Source organism: Lipotes vexillifer, unplaced genomic scaffold (assembly GCF_000442215.2).
Source record: "Lipotes vexillifer unplaced genomic scaffold, Lipotes_vexillifer_v1.1 scaffold308, whole genome shotgun sequence".
NCBI classification, from domain to species: domain Eukaryota; kingdom Metazoa; phylum Chordata; class Mammalia; order Artiodactyla; family Lipotidae; genus Lipotes; species Lipotes vexillifer.
The window spans coordinates 316,996-322,534 of record NW_006792985.1 but is presented as its reverse complement, the minus strand read 5'-3'; the positions used below and the strand labels follow the sequence as shown (position 1 = coordinate 322,534).

Sequence of the window (5,539 nt, the reverse complement as noted above, 5' to 3'; positions counted from 1 at the left end):
CCTACACGGCAGCCTCCTCACGCCCTCCAGTCTCTTCCTCCGCTCTGCCCTGTTTCCCATTTCTTTTCCTATAAATGGCTCCCTCCATACTCAGTGCACTTCCCCCCTTCCCAGCCCTCCCACCACAACCCCGCTCACTCTCTGAGACACATTCCCTCCCCATTAATCTGCCAACTAGGAAAGAAAAGTTAAAGCTTCCCTTCCGATCCCTATTCATCTCTGTCGAGACATGTGGATAACTGTTAAAAAATCAGTTGGCCATTATCACTCGTACTCCCCTATCTCCTGTGGTGGTGGCCCATTGTCCTCTGATCTCATACGTCCTAATTTCTCATCACGCTAAGGGGAGAAAAAACCCTCCATCTTTCAGGAAAGGAAACATAACAATTTGCAGGGAAGAAAATAAACTGCTTAGTCAAAAGGGTATTGCAAGAATCATCAGGATTCGTTCTCGACTTTTACCTCTTTAAACGTTCCGTTTTCTGCCATCTTAAGAAATATACACATGAACTTCTATCAGATCTCCTTCTAGATTTCAAATACTTGCATCCTCCATCCTTTCATTCCTTTTTTTCTCCAGGTATTTATACGTCTTCCACTTCCAAAAAGATAGATCACAAGAAGGCACAAAAATAATAAAATAACTTATAAAAGAATATAAACCAATTAAGGAAGGGATAAGATCTATGAATCTGTGTACCTTAGACGAAGGATTCTTACTGTCATTGGGCATAAAACTGAGCCCTAAACTCTGATGCAAGTAGAGTTAATGACAAAGTAGAACGGGAGACAGGAGGGGTGACAAAGATCTCAATGGTTAACATTAGGAAGCATACCGTACACGACTGTCTTGTTACTCTTGTAATAAAGTCTTGGAAATACTTTAAAAATATTTCTTCACTTCCTGCCTATTTGCTAAAAGGGTACCGCACAACAAAAATCATCATCATAAAGACAAGAGACATGCTAAGTGGGAATATATATGTGGAAGGAGGGATAATTATAACTTTCTTTTAAAAGCTAGACTCAAGGGGATGAACACAATATGAGTGCAGAACTTAGCTGGAAGCTTCCCAGCACCCATGGTAAAGGTGGGAATTCGGGGAGTTCACAGAGCTGGATTTTTCCTAACTACAGTTACAGAGAGCATTGCCTCCTAGCTATGAACTATAACAGGAAGTTGTCTCATGGGTCTTGTCACTGCCCTTAATCTTTAGAAAGAACTTTCCAAGGATTTTGTTTTATAATCACGTAATCCTCAAGTTTCTTGGTGTGCTCCACTGTCCAAAGCCTTCGTCATCTTACCCGACTCTGCCTCCAGTGTGATTTTATCCTTTGATTGGGCGTTTCCCAGCCACTTGGGTACCCTGACCTTGATTTGCACCAGATTAGCCACACCAACTGCTGTCGTGTCTACATTGTTTTCCTTTAACTCTACTTGCATTTTACTTAATAAACTTCATGTCATCCTAGGAAATCACAGCTTTGGCGTGCTAGCTGCAGGATGTTCTCCCTAAAACCCAAAAATTTAAAAAGCCTATAAATACAGATAAAAGCCTATAAATACAGATACCATTCTTGAGATTCTGTAAGTGCAAGTCTGATGTCACCAGCTCCCCTCCTCTTTGCTTTGTCCCAAGACAGCTCATAAGGGAACATTTGCCTGAGAATGTTTCCCTCGAGCTTCCACTCAACTCTGCCCATGTTGGTGTGAGAAACCATCACAGCTGACATCCTCCTTTCCTCTCCGCAGCTAATGGGAGCATTTTTATTCCCTCCTGGCTTGTGAAGGGCCTCCTCCTTCCTCACATTCCACCCGAATTCTGCCTCTTCCTCAAGTCCCACCTTCTCCATGAAGTCATTCCTGGTATCAACCTTGAACCTGGACTTGCTTCCACGAACTTCCAACAGCACTCACCTGGCTCCCAGCAGCGGGCCTAAAATACGAAGTGAGCTCTTGTGTATATGCTCTAGCAGCTAAGCACATACTAGATGCCCAGTAAACACGGCAACGTGTCAGGGCTGAGCACTGAATTTGGGGTCAGGAGCCCTGGGTTCTTGGGTAAGTCATCTTCAGGCTCCTGTTTATCCAGCTATAACACGGCAGTGAAGCTGGCAGAGGGGACCTCATATTTCTGAGGTCCCTGTCATCTTGCCCCCACGTGTTGCTCCTCATCTCTGTGGCGCCCCACTGCCGGCTGTGTGGATTCCCCCATGTGCATCCTGACTTTGGCTTTCTCTGCTGCGAGCGTGCCCTGCATTTCCCACTGGTGTGTCCTTCCAGTGGATTCTTCGGCAGTCAGTAGCTGTTCTTGTCTGTAGAACAGCTCTCTCTGCTTCTCGCCTTCTGCTCATGGCAGGCACATCCCAGCATCCTGGACAGTCCTCTGTCCCTGATCCCTCTTCTAAAACTGCCCTTAGTATCTGCTCTTTGTACCCAGACTACTTTCAACCTCCAATTTCTCTGCTCAGTTTCCCTGTTTCCCACCATTTCTATGGCATCTTTAGGAAGACACTGACATTTTTGTCCCGTATAAACATAAACCATTTTTTCTGCACACAAGCCACAGAGCATTGGACTGGCGACGACAGGCATTCTACTTGTAGTTCTACCTACTTACTGGCTCTGTACCTTTGGGAACTTGGCTTAACCTTTCTGAGCCTCAGTTTCCACATCTAGCCAACAGGGATGACACTGCCCGGGCTGTCTCTTAGTTACCAAACGAGACCGTGCTGCTCACGGTGTGGCTTTCTGCAGGTCCTACCTCTATTCCTTGCTACTTCTTGGGCTCAGCTCAAGGCAGCCCCAAACCCCACAATCTAACGAGGCCAACTCCGGGAAGAGCTTTCCCCCTAAAACACATGCACAGATTTTAGAGTTTACACGTCACTTTCTCATACACAGTCCTTTGATCCTCACACACACACAAACTGAGGTACAACGGAATATTATTCAGCCTTTAAAAAGAAGGAAACCGTGACACACAGTACAATATAGATGAATCTTGAGGACATTATGCTAAATGAGATAAGACAGTCACAAAAAGGCAAACACCATCAGCCCTCTGTATCCGAGGGTTCCACAACAATTTACATAGCATTTACATTGTATTGTTGTAAGTAATTTAGCGAGGATTTAGTTCACCGGCGGATGTGCATAGGTTATATGCAAATGCCACGACACTTTATATGAGGGACTTGAGCATCTGCAGATTTTGGTACCCACAAGGGTACTGGAAGCAATCCCCCGCAGATACCGTGGGACGACTGTATTGCATAATTCCACTTATGGGAGGTATCTAAAGAGGTCAAATTCATAGAAACAGAAGGTAGAATGGTGGTTACTAGGGGCTGGAAGAAGAGGGAAATGGGAAGTTGTTTAATGGGGACAGAGTTTCAGTTTTGAAAGATGGAAAATTTCTGGAGACCTGCTGTCCGACAACGTGAATATACTTACCGTCACTGAACAGTACACTTAAAAATGGTTGAGATGGTACATTTTATGTCACGTGGAATTTACCACAATCAAAAATCTTTTTAAAGCTATCCAACCAGTCCAATTTTATTTTTTTTTTTTTTTTTTTTTTTTTGCGGTATGCGGGCCTTTCACTGTTGTGGCCTCTCCCGTCGCGGAGCACAGGCTCCGGACGCGCGGGCTCAGCGGCCATGGCTCACTGGCCCAGCCGCCCCGCGGCATGTGGGATCCTCCCGGACCGGGGCACGAACCGGTGTCCCCTGCATCGGCAGGCGAACTCGCAACCGCTGCGCCACTGGGGAAGCCCCAACCAGTCCAATTTTTTTTTTTTTTTTTTTGCGGTATGCGGGCCTTTCACTGTTGTGGCCTCTCCCGTCGCGGAGCACAGGCTCCGGACGCGCGGGCTCAGCGGCCATGGCTCACTGGCCCAGCCGCCCCGCGGCATGTGGGATCCTCCCGGACCGGGGCACGAACCGGTGTCCCCTGCATCGGCAGGCGAACTCGCAACCGCTGCGCCACTGGGGAAGCCCCAACCAGTCCAATTTTTTTTTTTTTTTTTTTGCGGTATGCGGGCCTTTCACTGTTGTGGCCTCTCCCGTCGCGGAGCACAGGCTCCGGACGCGCGGGCTCAGCGGCCATGGCTCACTGGCCCAGCCGCCCCGCGGCATGTGGGATCCTCCCGGACCGGGGCACGAACCGGTGTCCCCTGCATCGGCAGGCGAACTCGCAACCGCTGCGCCACTGGGGAAGCCCCAACCAGTCCAATTTTTTTTTTTTTTTTTTTGCGGTATGCGGGCCTTTCACTGTTGTGGCCTCTCCCGTCGCGGAGCACAGGCTCCGGACGCGCGGGCTCAGCGGCCATGGCTCACTGGCCCAGCCGCCCCGCGGCATGTGGGATCCTCCCGGACCGGGGCACGAACCGGTGTCCCCTGCATCGGCAGGCGAACTCGCAACCGCTGCGCCACTGGGGAAGCCCCAACCAGTCCAATTTTTTTTTTTTTTTTTTTGCGGTATGCGGGCCTTTCACTGTTGTGGCCTCTCCCGTCGCGGAGCACAGGCTCCGGACGCGCGGGCTCAGCGGCCATGGCTCACTGGCCCAGCCGCCCCGCGGCATGTGGGATCCTCCCGGACCGGGGCACGAACCGGTGTCCCCTGCATCGGCAGGCGAACTCGCAACCGCTGCGCCACTGGGGAAGCCCCAACCAGTCCAATTTTTAAAACGAAGTTCTATAATCAATGTGGCCATTTTCCCGATGAGGAAGCTGAGGCTCAGAGAGGCTCACTGAGGACGGGCATCCAGGTCTTCAAAATCCCGACCTCCCACCCCCAGTGCCCTGGGGAAGCACGAGAGGTACACCTGAGCCACAGGTGTGAGCACACAGGGCCCCAGAGCCCAGACCCCTGTCCTCCCACACGGACTGAGGCACATGGGGGGCTGCCGCCTCCCTGCAGGGCTCTCTTCCGCTGAGGGTCCCGGCAGGAGCCTCCCGCCCTTCACCACAGCACAGAGGACCCTTCAGGCAGGGCGGTCCTTTGTCCCCAAGACCAGCTGAGCCCTCCTGTCCCCTCGCCCCCAGGCTCCTGGGGCCTGCAGTGTCCTCACGGTCTGGATGTCTGGCCACTGCCGCCCCACACCCGGCAGCTCCAGCGGCCTCAGGCCGGGGTGAGCCCAGAGCTGCCTCTTCCTCCGCTGCAGGTTCTCCTGCTACACGACTCAGCTCAGCTGGCACCTCTCGGGGAGCCTTCACCAGGCCTCCACGTGGAATGAAACTGCCCTTCCCTGGGTCCGTGTCAGGCCTGCTTCCCGTCTGGGGCTCGTCACTCTGCTCTGCCTTTGCCTATTTCCTGTGGCCTCTTCCCGGGACCCTCGGCTCCCAGAGGCAGGAGCTACGAGTCCTCCCTCACCTCCCGCTGCTGTGAGGCCATGGAGCGAGATGGGGCTGCGCAGGTGAGGGCGGAAGCTGCAGGGAAGGAGGGACAAGACCCCAGGCCAGGGGGAGTGTAAGGACGGGGCTGCGAGCACGAGAGAGGCCTGTAGAAGCCGTGGCTTAGGGCGCCGACGGA

The 5,539-nt window shown here is 51.8% G+C and overlaps 1 protein-coding gene across 1 annotated transcript in view; it reads right to left on the bottom strand.

The window, feature by feature from the left end:
* The window catches only part of XKR6 (XK related 6), a 279,984-nt gene that overhangs the window by 150,008 nt on the left and 124,437 nt on the right, over positions 1-5,539 (bottom strand). The window lies entirely within an intron of this gene.